This window comes from Aythya fuligula, chromosome 1 (assembly GCF_009819795.1).
Source record: "Aythya fuligula isolate bAytFul2 chromosome 1, bAytFul2.pri, whole genome shotgun sequence".
Classification (NCBI taxonomy): Eukaryota; Metazoa; Chordata; class Aves; order Anseriformes; family Anatidae; genus Aythya; species Aythya fuligula.
Genome location: NC_045559.1, coordinates 66,042,779 through 66,062,669, shown reverse-complemented (window position 1 = coordinate 66,062,669; position 19,891 = coordinate 66,042,779). Strand labels below are relative to the sequence as shown.

At 44.0% G+C, this 19,891-nt stretch overlaps 1 protein-coding gene across 3 annotated transcripts in view; it reads right to left on the bottom strand.

The window, feature by feature from the left end:
- CALD1 (caldesmon 1) overlaps nucleotides 1-12,645 on the bottom strand; it is a 193,501-nt gene extending 180,856 nt beyond the window's left edge. Inside the window, exon 1 of one of the 3 annotated variants that reach the window (XM_032187943.1) lies at nucleotides 12,513-12,645. The gene's annotated coding sequence lies outside the window, so the exon portion shown is untranslated. The remainder of the gene's footprint in view (nucleotides 1-12,512) is intronic. The other 2 variants (XM_032187893.1, XM_032187927.1) reach the window with 2 other exon arrangements.
- Nucleotides 12,646-19,891: the final 7,246 nt, after the last annotated feature.

The window sequence follows — 19,891 nt, the reverse complement described above, 5'->3', positions numbered from 1 at the left end:
CCATACAAGCCTGTACCTCAGGTGCTGTTGTGTTGGAGAGAAAGGAGCAAGACCACCAAGACACAAGCAGCAAGAAGCCATGAACACACAGCCTCTTTCCCTGGCCTTTCTCTATTCTTAATCAATGCCTGTCACTTCTTCACCTCAGTTTCCTCATACATGGTGTAAAAGTGAAGCTCATCTCAGTTGCAGATTGCTGCTGCAACTTGTAACAACTCTGATGGACTTGAGAAAGTTTTGAAGCTCTTCTCCCTTTTTGAGCCCAGAGCTACATTTCCAACAGAGCACAGCAGTCTTCCTAGAGTTTTGCAAGATTCAGCTAAGCTGAATGCAGAGCGAGGAGGACATACTATTGTGCAATTCAGAAGAGAGGTTTGACTAAAATACATGGTTCTAATTTCTCTGCTTGCTTTGATAGTTTTAAGGCAGAATAGCTGCACATGTGGTGCTTTTGTCTGAGCTGGCTTCACAATAGTCAACACAGCTCCTCTTTTAATTTGATATGGTTGAAATTAAGAAGCAGAAATACTGAAGCTGCAGAACAGTCTTACTCTGCCATATGTCCCACCCATCTCATCGAGGAAACACCAGAAATACAGTCAGAAGGAAATTCGGCCCAGCACTCAGAAAAATTAGATACTTCTCTGGCTCTCTCTGGCAAGCTATCCATTCGTTTCATTTTGGATTTACACAGGTGCTATTCAAAGCAGAATTTGGCCCTTTTCTCCCAGGTGGCCTGATGCATTTACTGTGATGTCCAAATATGCCCATATATTTTATATGTATGTAAAGAACATTCCCCAAACTAAAACCCTCTCCCAGAGAGTCTCCCTAGGTGTCTGACTGATTTGGGCCTCATTTACTCTCTTGAAAATGAAAAACTGTTCCATTGAAGTCAGTGAGGTAACACTTGTATTAAACTAGCGTGAGATCATGTCAGAGCCATGGTCCATAATAAAACCAGCTGCCGTTAACTCTTCTACAAGTTTCCATTCATTAGACATTTTTTTGCTTGAATTCACATAAGCAATATCCATAGGCCAAGAAACACATTTTAGAATGATAGCTATTTCCCCCTGCTAAAAACTAGAAAGTGCAGCAAAATATCCCAATCCTCACTGAAAAACTACAGCTTATTGTATTTTGTTAATAAACAGAGGTGTTTATGGACAAAACACGTGTGAATATACTTCAGGGAGTCATCCTGCACTGCCTAGAGGAAAGGGACAAGATGACCTAATATGTCTTTCCCAGGTTTTCAGGCTATGCCTATAGCCTCCGGTATTTAATTCTAAAATGGGGAAAAAAAAACTCGAACGTAAAGATTTAAATTTAACCTCAACGACCTTTAAGCACTGAACCAAAATTGATGAAACCATTTCTATGCCTGCTAACGCCAACAGTCTTTCCATCAGTGCCTTTCCATTGCTTTGAAGGGTCACAGGAGAGACAGAAATAAAGTGTTCAGATTATAATGTTTTTTCCAGTTCATCAAGCCAGTCTGCAGACTTTCAGGGATGTATAGCTGTATTTTGTCATATAAGTCAGATTCACTGTCTGCCACCGCTTCAATCTGTTCATTATAGCTAAACATATTTCTTACACAGATAGCAAACTCCTTTAATTTCTTACTAAGATGAACTGATCTTTATCAGATATCTGATGCAGAAGATCAAAGTACCTTTATTCCCTCCTCTCTCAATAATAATATTAGTTTTTCTGTATACTGACTCTAAGGAGTTTGCAACTATTACAGAAGCTAGTGAAGAAAAAAAAAAAAAAGAAAAAAAGAAAAAAAAAATTTGTAAAACCTATTGGGCTGTTACAGCAGATGGGCCAAGAATTACACTTTTTCTGTTGTTTTATAAACATCTTTACTGACCATGGAAGTCCTTTGTAGGACAATGGACTGAAAACTCCTAAGCCAGTTCACAAGTAGAACCACAGAGAAGGGTATTCTTCTAAAAGAAAACATTTACTTAAATAAAAACTTTTTTTTTTTTTTTTTTTAATCTTGTAAAATGACGTCTTTGGAAGCTTTTACTTTTAGTATCTCAACAAGTAAAATGAAAGAGAACTCCTAGTCGTGACCAACGTGAAGCAGCGGAGTTGAACAAGAGCTGGTAGCCAGCATGAGGCTGCACAAACACCAAGCTCAGCCACTTGTAGGGCAGGAAAGAAGGGAGGAAAGGACTTCAAAGCACAAATCATTTACCCTGCCTCTTCCAAGAGGAAATCAAAGCAGCCTCACATCTTACATTTGGGTTCAGGAAGACCGAAGATGCTAAAGCTAGAAGAAAAGCTAGAAGTTTCTTCAACCATGCAAGAACACTTATTGCTCTCAATTTGCTTATTATTCAGAGACTTTTTCCTAAGGTTCCAGACAGCATTTAAGGAGCAGATACAAGGCTTCTACATGTTTCTTCATCCAGGATTTGAACAATGAGGAGGTTAAATATCTAGTTATTTTGGTCTCCAAATTGGTTCTTCCTGATCCTTTCAATAGCCAGAAAACAGAAGCAGCCACATATATTGCTGTCACTTCAGTGGGCTGTCACAACCTGAAAGTGCTTGTTTTGGCCACATGACAATTCCTGGTGGTCAGATGATGTCACCTCAGAAGTATTGCCATCCAGAAACAAAAAGTAACACCATTTCAAAGTGGGCCTAATTTACATCCTACTGCTTTTTGATGTAAAATATCTTGTGCCTTCAGGTGAAGCTGAGGGTGCTGGTTTCACTGTCAAAGTAATAGATTGAACCAAACCAGACCAAACAAACAAAAAAAACCCTCTTCTCATTAAAGGAAGGTATCAGAAACTATCATAAAGGTATCAGAAACTATCATAAAGGACCACCAAAAAGAAAGGTAAATTCTCCTTAACACTAGGAAACAGAAGCAGTGATATGTCAAAAAGCCATGGCAATGACAAAGCCAGTCAGCATGGGTTTATGAAAGGCAGGTCCTGCTTGACGAACCTGATCTCCTTCTATGACAAAGTGACGCGCTGGGTGGACGAGGGAAAGGCTGTGGATGTGGTCTACCTTGACTTCAGCAAGGCTTTTGACACCGTCTCCCACAGCATTCTCCTCAAGAAACTGGCTGCTCTTGGCTTAGACTGGCGCACGCTTTGTTGGGTTAGAAACTGGCTGGATAGCCGGGCCCAAAGAGTCGTGGTTAATGGAGTCAAGTCCAGTTAGAGGCCAGTCACTAGTGGCGTCCCCCAGGGCTCGGTGCTGGGGCTGGTCCTCTCTAATATCTTCATCGATGATCTGGACGAGGGCATCGAGTGCACCCTCAGTAAGTTCGCAGATGACACCAAGTTAGGTGCATGTCGATCTGCTCGAGGGTAGGAAGGCTCTGCAGGAGGATCTGGATAGGCTGCACTGATGGGCTGAGGTCAACTGTATGAAGTTCAACAAGGCCAAGTGCCGGGTCCTGCACCTGGGGTGCAATAACCCCAAGCAGAGCTCCAGGCTGGGAGATGAGTGGTTGGAGAGCTGCCAGGCAGAGAAGGACCTGGGAGTGATGGTGGATAGTCGGCTGAATATGAGCCAGCAGTGTGCTCAGGTGGCCAAGTAGGCCAACGGCATCCTGGCTTGTATCAGGAACAGTGTGGCCAGCAGGGCTAGGGAGGTGATCGTCCCCCTGTACTCAGCTCTGGTGAGGCCGCACCTCGAGTACTGTGTTCAGTTTTGGGCCCCTCGCTACAAGAAGGACATGGAGGTGCTTGAGCGGGTGCAGAGAAGGGCGACGAAGCTGGTGAGGGGCCTGGAGAACAAGTCCTACGAGGAGCGGCTGAGGGAGCTGGGCTTGTTCAGCCTGGAGAAGAGGAGGCTCAGGGGCGACCTTATCGCTCTCTATAGGTACCTCAAGGGAGGCTGTAGCGAGGTGGGGATTGGTCTGTTCTCCCACGTGCCTGGTGACAGGACGAGGGGGAATGGGCTTAAGTTGAGCCAGGGGAGTTTTAGGTTAGATGTTAGGAAGAACTTCTTCACTGAAAGGGTTGTGAGGCATTGGAACAGGCTGCCCAGGGAAGTGGTGGAGTCACCATCCCTGGAAGTCTTGAAAAGACGTTTAGATGTAGAGCTTAGGGATATGGTTTAGTGGGGACTGCTAGCGTTAGGTCAGAGGTTGGACTCGATGATCTTGAGGTCTCTTCCAACCTAGAAATTCTGTGATTCTGTAATGAGAAGCCAAACCACCTGAAGGCTGCCAGTCAATACTGAACCTAAACTGTAGGGGTAAACCTGATATCACCCAACAGCTGGTCACTTGCAAGAAAGTCTGCTTTATTGACACTGACAAAAATCCTTATTACCAGTTACTCCTGTTGGAAATTGCAGAGGCCCAGATGTGTGTCAAAATAAGAAGCTGAACCGCACGTCTGTCAGAGCTGTGGTCCATCCTGGTAAGCACGGTAACATTTTGGAGGAGCAGAAGACTGGATTCAAATCCTGCCACCTGTCCTGGGATCAACTAAAATCATCCAAGGAGACAGTTATGATTTTAATCACATCAGTTTAAGTGGCCTCAAAACAAGTAACTGGATGATGTGCAATGATGTGGTCTGGGAGATCAGACTAATCAACCAGCCCTTCTGGGTTTACATCAAAATGACAGTCACTTAAAGAACCCCATCTATAACCTCTAAACCTACCAATATGATATAAACATCATATTTCTAAGGCACGTGACAAAAAACAGCCTCAGGAAAATGTCCAGCAAGGAGGGAACCCTACATAGCTCCATCACTGCAGTCATTTAACTGTTTTTCTCCTTAGGAAATAAAATGCAAATAGACTGACAATTTTCTCCCTGTGATTTTGATGGCAGAGAAAGTACTGAACCCCAAGGAAAATAAACTGAAAAGCAAGAATGTAAACACAACTGTGCTGTAATGACTTCACATCTTAATGTCATCTGCATAGGGTTTCACTGCAGGAACTGATGCGGTGGAAGGAAAATCCCTGACGGGTGTGCACAGCCTTGCTCCCCTGTGCTCTTTCCCATCCAAAGCACACTGGTCCTGCCCTCCCCCAAAACCCATCCCTATTCATGCACACACGTTTCCTATTTGCTTCACTCCCATGGTCCCATTACTGTTTCGGAAATACCAGCATTTAATCATTGCTTTTGTTAAAGTTAGTGTTTTATACCTGGGGTGAGAATAAAATTTTGTCTGCTAACCCCAGGCTGAAGTCATATAAACCAACAACAGATACACTGAAGACAGAGGAGCTACATTTATTTATACTGGTAGAGGAAATGTCTTTTTTCTTGTTTGGGTTGTACAGGGGGAAGGAGAGGAAATAGGCTGCTGTGTCTGGTTTTATGGAGTGAGGGTTAAGTAGCAAAACAAACTGACTGCCATTTACATAGATCTAAATAAAGGAACAAAAAAAATAGTCACAGAGCATTTTAATAACACACAGTGGAGAAAACTGAAAACAAAATGCAAGCAAAAGTTGCTGCTTTTCCCTTTTATTGTCCCAAACCCTTGCTATTTGCTTGCATACTGTGTCCAGTGAATAAGCCTTTTACTATTGTGGCTGAAGTGAATGAAGCTCTGGCCTTCCCCATTTACGGCAAGGCCTTTTAATCACCAGGGAGCAAACGAGCAGTGGAATTTTACTGGCTTGCTGGTTTTGCAGTGCCCTCTCTTGTATGAAATATCAATTCCCAATGAATGCTTGTTACTGCAATCCTGACCCAATTTCCTGCTGCTAGTGGCCTTCAGGGGATGTATAGAAAGCAAAACAAAAAGGGCTGGTTTCTGATACCAAGCAGCCCTCTGAATTCTGCGTAACTCTAGGAAATCAAACAGATTTATATATATAATGTCTGATCTCAGCTATTGCAGTATTTTATTTATTTATTTATTTATTTTAAACTAACTATATGGTTTACCTCACCATACAGCTGCTGACAGCACAGTTAGATTCAGGCCAACCAATGCCCAGGTTAAAACTTCTCCCTCATTTTCACTGGTACAGTGACAGCAGACCTCAGACAACTCAATTCGTATAGTAAGTTACTGGCGGTAGCAGGAGGGAAACCTTCAGCAGGCCTGCTTTTGTCGGTGTAATATACATTAGCCTCAGAAATGCTTAGCTTTGTCATGTGGATTGCCTAAACACTCTTATTCGTATTTACAGCAATTAAAATGCTGCACTTCAGTCTTTATAATCCAGTTTTGTTTGAAGTGGCAAAATAACAGCTGTGGTTTATCATACATGTGGATGAAGCCCCTGTTTCCATAGCAGGGTGTGGCTGTGCATATAGGGCCATGCTGTTCCCAAAGCCCTGCCAAGCAGCAAACCCTCTCCTGCCCTCAGGCCGCAGGGTTGCAGCACACCACAGCCCTCTGTGCAGGATGCTGACCTCTGCCAGAGGCATCCTACAGCTCCCACACCGGAGGGGATCGACTCTGCAGGTAAATGGGAGCTGACCAAATTTCCCCACATCTCAGAGCTAACCCAGCTCGCTCCCATTTCCACAGTTTGTATCCAAGCCTGAAGAATTTCTATCTCAAACCTATGAGGCTTTAACTAGACAGGAATGAAGCCAAATTCTCCCCCTGGCTTTTGAAACTGCTAAGAGAAAGCAGGTTATCACCAGGTCATTATTTAAGGGCAAAATGAAGATGCAGACAGAAAATCCTTAGCTTTTGCTCCATCTGCAGCTGATCCCAGAGGACCGAGCAGAAATTGTTCATGATACAAGTGCTGGTATTAGATGGTGATGACCCGGGCTATCAGACAAGCACTGCTAGGTCCTCTGGAACAGAGAGGAATTAAATGAGGTCCTGCCTGAGCTTCTGGGATCAGAGGTTTTACTAGGGTGAACACTGTGACTCAGGAAAAAAAACGGGGACAGGAGGAGGACCATTTCAGCAGTAGAGAGCTTGCTGTCAAAGAAAAGAATGAAGTGGGAAAAGGCTAGTAACATGCCCTGTGGCAGTCACAGACAGACAAGGGAACATCAAAGCCCTGCAAATAAGAAACAAACGAGGGCCTGATCACAGGCTCTTCCACATGGGCAAAGCTCCCTTTGAAGCTGACTTGCACTGGTCCCAGGGCTTGGCCCCTGCAGCAGCACCGCAGCCAGCGGCCGCCAGGCCCCGCAGCGGGAGGTGAATTGAGCTTCCAACACATTATGTGCCTTGCAACGGGGCACGAATGCCAGTTGTCCCTCACCCCAAGGTACTCAGCTTCTGGAAGTGCACCCAGAGGTTGCTGTGCCCCTTGGGTGTCCGCGCACTTGGAGGAAGAAGTGTGGAGGGTGCCCTTATGGCATCCTGCTGCGGCTAGCAACAGCTGTTCTTTTCTTATCAGCTGGCCTACAGAGTTGCTCTTCTGAATGCACCCGAAACCAGAGCATTTACAGCAAAACTTTATCTCCACTAATCTATTTATAACCTTTCTATGAGCTAAATTCCAAAGATTTTTTTTTCCATTTAAGGACATAAACCAGAAAATGTGCAAACGGGTGGGTTCCACTTTGCTTCACACCCTCCACAGCAAGTCCCAAGGGAAATGCTCGTTATTTGTATTCTGTACACAAGAGGGTGTGGAAAACATGTACTGATGTTTCCATTGCCTGAAATCTTTTCCTAATATTTTCCCCACTGCAGCCTGGCCTGGCCCCAGGAGTTACAATTTGAAATGCTCCCATCAACAAGAAACCAGACAAGCAGATAAGCTTTGCCAGCTTGGTCGGTAGTTTCTCTTCCATTCTTGTAACAGTGTGGCAGGGCTGGAGGTAAAAGCTGTCATCCTGCAGTTTTGGTACCCACACAACAGCTTCACAGAAGGATGCTCCCTTAGGTGCAGCAAGTGCAGTTAAATCTGCAAGCACCCGAGAAATCCCATCCAGGCATTTCAGCTGAGAGTCACCGTGCTCAGCCTGCCCTGTTTTCCACCTCACTCGCTGTGCTTCTGGGTTTTTATGCCCACAATCTAGAAAAAACAGTTAAATTCTAGTGGAATATACAACTGTGCAAACAAAACAAAACACGTATGTTCTTGCCAGAAAATAAATCAAAAATAAGGTTTCTCAATCAATCAAAACAGAAATCAATCAAAAATAAGGCCAGTACTTAAACTTGGCGTTTCAAGATTACAAACTCTTTAGGAGCACTAATGAATTGAGCCTCAGTAGCTGCATGGGCTAAATACAAAATGGCATGGATTATTCTGCACTTGAAGACACAGAAACAGACACAGCCATTAAATGACTCACCAGGTATTTATGACCACAGGAAAAAAAAAAAAAAATCAAAGGAGAAATGACTGCAGTGGTTTAAGATCTGGCCTTCTTTTTCCTTTCTCTCTTCCCCCCACTTTCTCAGTTATTTGCTACTACGAGTAAGCAGAACAGACCCTGGGAGCACTTCACCCTGGCTTCAACACAAACCCCATAAACACTCCTATAGTCAGGATTTTCTGATCAGGAGGTGCCAACTAGTGATGCCTGGGGAGAAGGGACATAGTAGAGCCTGCACTGCTATTGCTGGTATCTGCTTGGCAGCCAAGCTGCCAGCCCCACACCATTTATCAGCACTAAACACAGTTCCAAAGGGGAAAAAAAAATAAAATAAATAAGCAGCAGTTTCCTAATTGGATGTAAACCATGAAGCTAACATACCAGGGCTAGCAGCTAATCGACAGTGTTGCATGCCCTAATGTTTCTAGTTAATCTGATCCATTTCAAGAAAAGTAGGAGCAAGCTCCCCGGGGGTGGGAGGGATCCCAAATTATAATATGCAGAACATCCTTCCACACAGGGCTAGCTAAACTTTACAAGAGCTTTAGGAAAAGCAAAGAGAAATTCTTACACAGTTCAACTGTCCTATGACCTCAGTGTTTCATCCCAAAAGGTCAAACCTAATCTGATCTTCAAATGCCTTTGAGTCAAATTTCAGCTCCAGCAAAATCCTTGACAAACCATTTGGAGGCATGCAACAGCTACAGCTTCCCAGAAGACACCAGCACCCAAGGAGAAAGCACTAGCATGTAGGTGACTTGTTCCCAGTACAGTTGTGCCCAAAATCCATTCTCACCAGGCTTTAGGCCATGCAGGAGCTATGAACAGAAACAACAATCTGGCCTTTGCACCTGAGTATTTCTGAAGGTGCGCACTCAAGTAAGGAAGCAGTTTTCCTGTTACAAGCTGCCAGGGGGTAGTTACTAACAGGAGACAATTTTTAAAGAATGAAAACCTGCTTTGAAGATAGACTCCCACTCTTCACAGTCACAGGCCTGTCTGCCTCAGGCTTTGTACACCTGGAGCCCAATCCTGCAAACGCCCCATAACACTCCCCTCAAAGGCAATGAAAGGTTCACAGGATTGCACTTCACGTTCTGCTGGGTTACCTTTTTTGGTGCTTTCTTGGACACCCAGGAGAGCCCAGGCAAGCCCTGCAGATGGACAGCTAATGCTGCTGTCTGGCCCTCTCTTTCTTATGCATATATGGTTGCCTGCCCCTCTTTGTCCACATGCAGTGATCAATGTACCGAGCTGCCCCCTTAGCGGATAGGAGTTACCATCTCCACTGATCTCTGATAGAAATTAGAACATGAGCACCCAATGGAACAGTTTTGCGTGAGCAACTACCGAGAAATCGGTGTATTTTAGGCAGCTCCAGGGCATTCAAATCCTATTTGTCCTGCAGGAAGGAAGGAAGGGAGCAGAGGTTCACTTCTCTGCAATGGAACAGATTCCCTTGGGAAGCAAAATCTCCAGGGCATGTGGCATTTTAAGCCTCCCTGAGCGCAAGGAGGTTGGATTTTTTTTGTTTGTTTGTTTTTATTATTATTATTACTGTTTTTTTTTACCTGTGACAACACAGATTGACACTCACCCCAGTTGGACACAAAAAGCCAAACCAGTGTCAGCATTACCAGAAGAATATGAGTTGTACTGCTCCCTGCCACCTGTGCAAGCCATCCAAAGCCAGGAAAACCAGACAAGAGATGCTCCAACATACATCATTTGGGGTGGGGGTAACTTTGCACAGAGTTAGATTTTGGTTTTTGTTCAAACACATCAAACCCAGAGCCCTCCACCCAGCTACTGTGTTGCAGTGCCTGGTTTTGCAGGGATCAGCTACACAGGCTGTGCCTCTCTGGTTGCACACATGGAAGGGCAAACCCTGGAGGACTTTCAGCCAGGCTCTTGATAGACCCTCACAGAATATCTCTTCATATGACAGAAGCAACCTCCCAGCATGCAGCCAGCAAAAAGAGCTTTGCCCTACCTTTCTAGTCTCCTCAGCTGGAACTGGCCATGCAGATCCCTAACCATGTATCGGTACAGATGGATGCTGACCAGTGGGCCTCCCTGCCATGCATGGCCCTGTGAATGAGACTTCAAGGAATAAGACATCTTCCCATCTTAATACACTTTAATTTTCCCTCTACTGGTAGCCAGAGGAACTCAGAAGCCCTCTGTCCTTTCAAATTGCTTGCTTTCCAGTGACACTATTGCATCGTCTATCAGTGCTGCACAAGAAATAAAAGCAGAAGGGAAGTTACCTCATTCTCAGGCTGCTCTGGGTCAGAATACTGCTGTGAGCATCTGAAGTAGCAAATGCAGAAAATCCCTTGTTCTCCTAATACACACTTACATTGCTTATTGTCAAAGTGTATTCAGACTACACAGGGCTCTCCTCACATCAGCTCCTGCATCCGTTACTGATGGTATTGATTTCACCAAGACTAATCCTGTGGATGAAGGCTGTGGAATTGATCCCCTTGCCATTGCATGCTGCAACAAAGAGGATTTTTCAGGAAATACAAATTATTGCTTTTTTTTTTTTTTCCTGTTCATGATTTAGATAATATGTTAACATGCAGTTGATGGTGGTGGGGTTTTTTGTTTGTTTGTTTGTTTTATCAGCAAGGACACCTGCCTATCAGAAAGCCTCCCTCCAAAAGGCAGACCTGTTACCTTCTTTGAGTATCTTGAAACATTTCACCTTAAAGGCAACTTAATTAAGCAAATGTACTACTCACTTCCTTGAAACATCACCCCCTTTGTAATTTAGGTCAAAACAGTCCATCTGGTTTTGTGTATGTAGTTTTAGGATCCCATTCCATCTCTCAATGGCAGGAGGAAAAAGTATGAGATTTGTCTGCAGATGTGTACCCTCGCACAGCAACCTAGTGCTACATTTAAAGCAACTGAGAAAGAATGTGAATGCATGCAGGGTTTCAGGGCTCTGTGACAGCAAATCATACAAGCACAATCATTCACTATATGGTATCTAAAATAGACAAATTATAATACACAGTTTTCACAACAGAAATACTGCCTCCTTATTTTCCTTGAGCTGCTGCCAAGGAGAGAATGGGTTATTTTCACAAATTGTTGTGCTATATGCCTCTTAGCAAGAAAAGCGCTTTCAGCTAGGCAAAATTGCATAAATACTGCACAATGAAAATAAATATTCCACAAGAAGTCTTTCAGAAGAGTTATCTTGCCCATTTCTCCAAGCAACACATAATATGACATATGAGAATAATCAATTCTAGCACTGTAGCTCTGGTCAGAGGTTGTTTGTTCGGTCAATGTGCGTCTCTCCCAAGTCTCCCTCTGCAGCTAACTTCATCCCTCCTTTCATTTTCCCATCTCTTTCCCCAAGAAACTCCCTGCTACACAGAATATCGTGCTAGCAGCAGCCAGCCTTGCACAATGCTTTCAAGCTGCCCGAGCATGTCAAAGGAGCTGGAAAGGAGAGCCTGCACGCCGGCTCTGCGGAGCAGCGCTCTGACTGACACGAGCACAGAGCGATACTTTTAAGAGCTCCAGTCCCACCCAAGCGCATTTTTTTCTCCCCCTTTTAACAGGAAAGACAACTTCACAAGAAACTTTCTGGCAATACGCGGCTGTGCATGCTGAAGGCTGAAAACAAAAACGGATGCTGTCTATTGTCAACAAAATTTCTATGAAAGGCTGCCATGGCAGACATCTGCAGCAGCAAGCATCAGATCACTTACATTAACCAGAGCTTTACTGTATCTGTATCAGTTACACCACGAGACTGCCTTTGCAGCCGTACTGCCCCGAAAGCCCAGGTACTATGTTGCAAAATAAAAAGCAATTCAGCTGTTACCATGCCAAAGACCTTTTTATTGCAATGCTTTTATATATTTATATACATATATATAAAGAAAAGTTAAAGGGGGGGTAGACAGGTTATTGCCCCACGCACAGTGGGACCGGCACATGGAGCCGGCACCGACCTGCCCCACAGCCACAGCCTTGCCCCCACAGCTCCACGTACAGGTGGGTCCACTGGGGTGGGCGAGCTCGCAGCCCTCCGCCTGCCCCAGCCCTCCAAGGACAGCAGGAAAGGGGGGGCAATGGGGAGAGGAAAAAGAGCATCCGACACCGTCGGACCATTTCCATGGCTTGTTATATTTTGCATGCTGCTTAATCTCTAGGCACAATGCAAATGCAGTCAGACCGGCTCGCTCCCAAACAAACACGTATCATAAGCCCTTACCTCTGCGGTGCAAAGTTTTCAACTAGTAGGAAGGAAATGAATAACTGGCTGCTTGGGCAGGAGCGCAGCAAGAAAGGCACACCAGCAGCCTCACACACAGCCCTATTCAATAAAACTGCAGCCTTTCCTTGGCCCCTCCCAAAAGTCAATGCTAAGTGAATACATATCCCTTATGTTTACAATTGGCAGGCAGCGGTATGCATTGTCCTCAATTTATTCTAATAGGCAGCCAATGACTACGCACAAGCCAAGGTGGGTTCAGCCTGCCTGCAGAGATGCCTGTCATTCCCTAGGCATGCTCAGGAAGCCACTCATCAGAAAACCAAGACCTAAAAAGCTCCGAAAATTCATGCAAGCTGCCAAAACTGTCTTGCTACATGCCCTTTTTTGGTTATCCTTAGCAGGGCCTCTGAAAGTAAATCCTCTGTCAGGAACAATCATAAGAAATGTTAATCTTGGAGAAAGAGGCTGTCTTGTTGAACACAAACGGAGCTTAAAAAAGGAAATACACTGAATGGAAAGGGACACAGTAAACATATTTACTTTTTGCACCAGAAGAAAAAAAAATCAAATAAATAATTTCACTACAGCCAAACTTCTTTGTATTTTTATAACGAGCACCACATGTAAAAGGGAACACAGAAATGCTCCACTGTGTAAGCTTGATTCTGCAGAAAGAGAGACACCAGTGGGAAAGGCACATGAAAGATGAGTTGGCAGGCTCTGCAGCCTGTTTCCATTTCAAATAGCGCAACAGAAGTCACATATAGAATATCCATGTTCTGAAAAGTAACTTTAAAAGGGATTCAAAACTTTGACAGCGACCCTTAGCAAGTCAGGGCAGTTGGATGAAGAGGTTTCTTTTCTAGGCGTACAGCTATATTTATGTATACATTAAAACAGGTTCATTTACTGCGAGAATACAGCCATACCTCTACATATTCTGACAATACTTTTCACTGTCTTTCACCACTATGGACAGAGTAAGCATAGATTTATTTTTATCTTTTTTTTTTTTTTTCTTTAGGGATCACACAGTATTGATAACTTTCCAAATTATGCAGACAGCTCGAAATGAAAGAACAGACGTAGTCTGATACTGGAAACAAATGAGCTACATAAATTAAGAGAGTGAAAAAAGAAATCCAAAATTATTGCAGTGCACAGACCCTAGCACATGTACCAGCCACTGAGTAAAGCTGAAAGAGAACTGCTGACTGCTCCAGAGGACAGGATCAGGATTCCAGACCAGGGATATTCTGCAGATTCATATTTGACAATAATATACACAAAACCAGTTAGGGGGAAAATATGTGTAAAATGACTTCGCAGCTGAGTGGTCTAAACTATTTTAATGCCTTTCTGGGTCTTTTTTTCTGGTCACTGAGCCCCATGGATTTAGTCACATGTGTAGTGCAAGAAAGATTCAGTCCACAGACAGTAAACTAATCTTTACAACCTGAGAAAAATATATCTTTAAAGAGCTAAAGCTATGCAGAATTACACCAAGCAACCCCATTTTTCTCGTGCCATTTTAAATTTTACAACTTTATTAGATGAAGTAAAGAAAAAATAATAATTGTATGTTTTCAGAAGGCACATGAGGAAAAAAAAAAAAAAAAAACACTTTGGAAACTGTCAGATCCTAGATATCTCCCATGATATGACTGTGATGGTTTAAAATATTAACACTAATATATACAACATATATATATATATAATTATATAGTTTAATTTGCAGGATTTACTAGTTTGTTTACTAAACAACCCAAATCATTGGTCTCTGTCATGCTATTAACTACAGAAATTATTAGCTTAAGTATCAATGACCAAATCAAAAGAGGTAGTGGTATAGCCTAGAAATAAATAACAAATCCACACTAGATCCTGCTGTTTCCCAGGTATTCAAAATACAACACATTCAAAAATCCATGCCAAAGAATAGACAGCTATTAGGAATGTTGATGAGCAGGGCAGAAAACTGAATGCTAGAAGTACCCCAAAGTTCTCGTTCCTGCAGTCCATCACCTCCTGCAGTCTCCGTGCCCACTACAATAGGGAGTTAGTAAGTGTAAACCACTTATGGCTGAAAGCCATTAAAAAATGTGTTTTGTAAGAGACTTGGCATGAGTTTTGATGCTCCCTTGTCAAAGGATGTCAAATTTTATATTCTAGGTCACTTTTCCATTAAATTTCTGCAAAAAGACCAATTTTGCTTTGGGGAAGTTATATCACAAAAAGTAAAGTTTGCATCCTTCTTGCTGAGATGAATTTCACCTAGAGAGACTTGAAACTTTCAAGCCAGTGAACTCACGCAGATACCATAGTTCTCCTGGAGGTATTTCTGAAAACCCAAGTCATCAAGAATGCTGAGTTAAATTTCTAGTGGATGTCCCTTTGCATCCTATGACTAGGAGCAACCTGCAGATGCCTGCTCTCAATATTATAATATGCTTAAAGTCCCAGTAGAAGGAAATTAGGGAACTACCATGGCAGTCCTTGCCCTCATCACCAAGGCTGCCACTCTAGCCACAGCTTTGTATCCCCTCTGCTTTGACCCTGGCAGTCAAACGCTGTGTCATAGTACAAGGCTGAAAACCTTTTTGGGGCTGAATAACCCATTTCCTGATTTATGACTGCAGATATAAGACAGAAAAACTAGTACATGCAGAATTTAGGCCTTGAAACAGACACAATTTTAATATCAATACCTTATAACGGTAAGTAAGGCCCCTGCAATGCTCATTGCTAAGCTCTGGAGCTTGATAACTTGGGGCAAGGGTAGGACTGCTTGTGATAAGAGCCAAAGCATTTGTGTGCGCCAGACTGTCAGAGCATTCCTGGAGGCCAAGCGTGTGATCACTCCCTCAGAAGAACCGTGTTAGAAATACCTGGAAATCTCTGTCGAGACTGTGGCTCTCTAAGGTTTATCAATTTTTCCTATGAAATTTACAGTCTAAAGTTGAGGTAAGTCTGTGGTCTAGAAAGTGCACTATAAATCATCCCCTGGGAGGCAGGTCTCATTGCTGCATGCAGCCACGCTGAAGAACTTGTGCTTTGGTGCTGCAAAGCCCTCAGGGCTCCACAGGCAGTGGTGGCCAAGGGAGCCACTCGGATTATTGCTGCTCCAGTCCTCCAAGTGTCCTCTTCCCAAAGCAGCTGTGAGGACAGAGCTTGTGCTCCCTGCCTGGGAAGTGTGTCTGGGGTATTTGCGGAGGGAAAACTTTTTGCTTTTCAACATGAAGTCACTTCTGGTTTGGAGTTTAGTGATATTTTTTATTTTTATTTTTTCATTTGACTTGGCATACATGACCATTACTGACTAGCAATGAGTCTCAAACCACCCATGTCACTGGCAGCATCCTCAGCTGCCTTTTTGAACTCCAGAAACAAAAAGGAAATATGTTGCCACCCCTGCGCATTCCCACAATAAAGCAAGACGCATATGGAGCATCAAATATGCCATGGAGAAGACCATTCTTCAGTCTGTTCCCAGCCCACTTGCCCATTATCTCATATCCCTAAAATCTAGTTTTGATGGTCACCACAGCTAACAGTGGATCAAACTGACCCTGTCCTCAAAGCAAAAAGACAGAAATCATTAGGAAGGAGCTTCCATACTGCAGCTATCCCAGATGCTCAGTGTTTAGTTTGGGAGAGCAGGGCTCTGCTTAGGAGGAAAGCAGTAACAAGATCTGTGCTAGGAGTAACCAACCCAATTTCCTAGCACAGGTGGACACAAACAGGCAGACTCCTCTGGCCCCCAGAAGGGCACAAATGTCCTACAAGTTTGGTCAGCACTAGGAGCAGTTGAGATGGACATGATGGTCACTGCTGTCTGTGCCCTGGTCAACACAGTACAATAGACAGGGCCACCCTCTCCAGCAGACCTTGCTTTCTTTCCCTCCCCTGGTACAAAAGAGCAGTGGTCAGGAAATGTGCCGTGCATCCCAGGCCAGCTCACACCTCCTTTCTCACTCCAGGCTAGGGTGGAGAGCAGGGCTCAGCTCTTTGCCCTTTTCTCACAACCCCTCATAACACAGAGCATAGTGTGGGCTCCCCTGGCCCCAGCAGATGAATTCAAAACAAGGCTGTGGCTGTGCTGTTTCCACAGCTCATCTGAAATCAGCCTAATCTTATATACAGAGGATAGAGCCCAGATGGCAGTGCTCACAGCTGTGTCTGACATGAAGGTGAGTAAGCTTAGATTTGTGAGCAAGCCACCCAGCTGGCAGGTCTGTCTGGGGGACTGCTTCAAAGTGCATGAGGGAGAAGCCCACACACCATGAGCGGATTTGGTCATCCTTATGATTACCTCCTGGGGACAGACAAGCTTCTTCTATGTTAGAGAGGCAGAGGTAACATTTTAGGAAAATGTTACACATGCTGATTCAGGTAATATCTTTTGGCCTGGAACAGCGCAATCCATAGGACTTCAAAACCTCGAGTGCATTCAAAGTGGGTGTAAAAGCTACCACAAAAGAGAGCAGAGGAATACGAGTGTCTCTTCAAATGCAGGGCTATGTGCAATACAACATCAGTCAGCCAGAAATAAAAGCTAGTGCTGTTCAGACACAGTTGTAAGGACTATAGTATGTGGATAAAAGAGGGATGTTTCACATCCTTTCAGAGACTACAGTCTCTGTAGTGGTCTTTTGTATCCCTTGGAAGAGACAGATCCCTCCAAAGACTATTCACATCATGGATGTTAGCAGATCCAGAAGAGCTCCACTGATAAGTAGAAAATTCAAGGCATTAACCCCCTCCCCCAGCCAAAATGCCACAAATCCCCCAGGAGCAGCAGAGACTGTGTTCTCTTTCCTTACTGAAAGGCATTACAGGTCTTCTGGGTTCTAACAAAAGCAATACACGAAAAGGCTGTAGGTTCCTGTTTGAGGTGAAGGAATCAAGAAGCGTGTCAGTCATCAGTCCATGTCATGATAACCAACCAAGGAATGCAGGGCAGAAGACAGTACCACTTTCACCTTGCATAAACGTGTTGAGAAAGAAGAGACACCCCCCCCACACCCCTCCATATGGCAAGAGTCTCACCCAGCACCCTGAGAGTAGGGATCAGTCCAAAGTTTTGAGAGCACATCTTCTCCTTGGGTTACAAAAATAAAATAAAATAACAGTAAGCATATAATTGTGTGTCATTCCCATCCATTTTGATGTGGAGCATCTGCCCATTTGTGCTCGGTGTTGTATTCTATTTCTCTTGGTTTAGCCAAGCATAGCATATTTATATACTAAAAAAGAATAATTAAAACAAAAAAGGCATCCCAAACCTTCTGGAAAGCAACATTTTACCCACAGTAAGAAGAATTAATCATGGACTCAGTGACTTTACCTTATTAAAAAACAAAATAAGCAGCATAGTGGTCCATGTTCCAAAGAAAATTGAATACCTGCACATTTCCAATAAGAAAATAAGCCTAGCTACAAGTACACAGTGCCCCCCAAAGAACAGACACTTCACAGCACATTTACTTATGAGTAGAAAGGAGAAAAAAAAAAAAAAAAAGGGGGGGGGGTTTCTGGATTGCTTTGGGAAGTAGGACATTTATATACTTTTTCTGCAGGCTAACATATGGTAAGAGAACTCTGCCCTCAGGGACACCTCCTTTCCTGAAGGTCATGCCCACTTCTCTCACACAAACTATGAACAACAGATGTGTATCTTTTTCCCCAAACACCCCTGTTTTCCACTACCAGACATGAAAAATTATGTGTAATTGAATTAGCAGCATTCAGAAAAATTGTGAGCATTCTCAAACTATCTTGATTTGAGAAAAATCAGTGCATCTGCTCAAAAACAATTGCACTGTATACACTCCTCCTTTGTAAAATTGGCTTTATTTTGAGTATTGTTTTCCAGGCAGAAAGGATGGTGCCATCATTTACTTTTGCAACCAAGCTACCAATTGCACAGCTGCTGGTACAGGCATTTTGAGGGTGAGGCATATTCCTTGGCCTTGGTTCTCCTCTCGCCTAGACTAGGGTAAACCAAGTGTCAGCCTAATAAAATCAATATTCTCTGACGTATCCCATTGTTACAGCAATGTGAGAACCAGGCCCTTTGTGCTCTGATGCTAATAAACTATTCAGCTTCAGCAGTTTAGTTCAGGCAATGAGCAAAGGTTAGGTCTCGGTCATTAACTTGGACTCAAATGAAAAACAACGTTAGTGGACAAGCTTCATTCCAGTTCTATACATGTCCATGTTTGCAAACAGCGCTACTGATCTTCTCCCATGTCTCCTGTGCAGCTCTCCATGCTATAACAGAGTTCAGCACTTTCAGCTACTTCTCCACAGCCACGTGCCTAGGAATGGCAAGCCAGGGTAGAGAGCAAGGCACCTCAGGCAGCTGTAGGCAATGTTTACCCAACAAAGACCTCTGCTTCTCTACTGTAGCGGGTTTCAGTTGCGAGCTGGGAGAAACAAGAACAATAGCGAGGAAGGAATATTGCTCCCTTTTCATCGATAGGAACCAAGGTACAGAAGGGATCCATGTAAATCCAGCTTAGGTCCATGCAGGCATGCAGACATTCAGCTCTTATTTATGCAATTCGTAAGTTCCCCATCATTTGAGCACTTCAGTCCACTGTGGATCCGGTCTCAGTGACACGCAATACCATCACACTGGCAGTGTCTGGCAGAGCCAAGAAGGAGCCCAGAAGTTCTTCTCAGTCCAGAGTCAAGAGTCAAGAGACCTCCTAGTGAAAGGCTTGCTGTGCCAGGCAGCTCACATGAGGCTGCCAGCTAGCAGCTTCACTCTGAACAGCAGAGCAAGTTAGCTGAAAGAGTGCAAGGCAGGACTGCGTCCGTTAGGCATGAAGAAGCTGTGGCGCTGTGTAGGACATGGAGAAAACATAGCAAAGTGTGTGGCAAAACAGCAGAAGACTGGTCAGATACTGCAGCAGGCCCAGAACTAAGCAGGATGAAAGCGTGGTGACTAGGGTGTACAAGAGCACCAACCCCCATTCTCACACTCCAGTTGCTGTTTCATACAGAGTGGTAGCACTGCTCTGTCCCAGCTCAGAAGTGACCAGTTGCAGCTTTGTGCTATGCTCTGAGTACGCACGTGCAATAGCACCAGTGAACAAACAAAAAACAGCAAAGTTGATTAAAGTGAGATCTCTAGTGCCCCACATCACACCCTGTTAGCCTATGCAATGCAACGGCAGAGCCATGATTAGAAGCCAAGTAGAGCTGACTGTAGCTGTGCCAAAGTAACACAGCGGTTCTGTCGAAGGAGCTACGCGTGTCAGTCAGAATACAGCCCTCCCTCAATCTTCCAGCCACACAGTCCCTCTGGACAGAACAAGCCTTTGCCACTTCCTTGGGAAAGCCAACTTTCTGTCATCACCACTGACAAG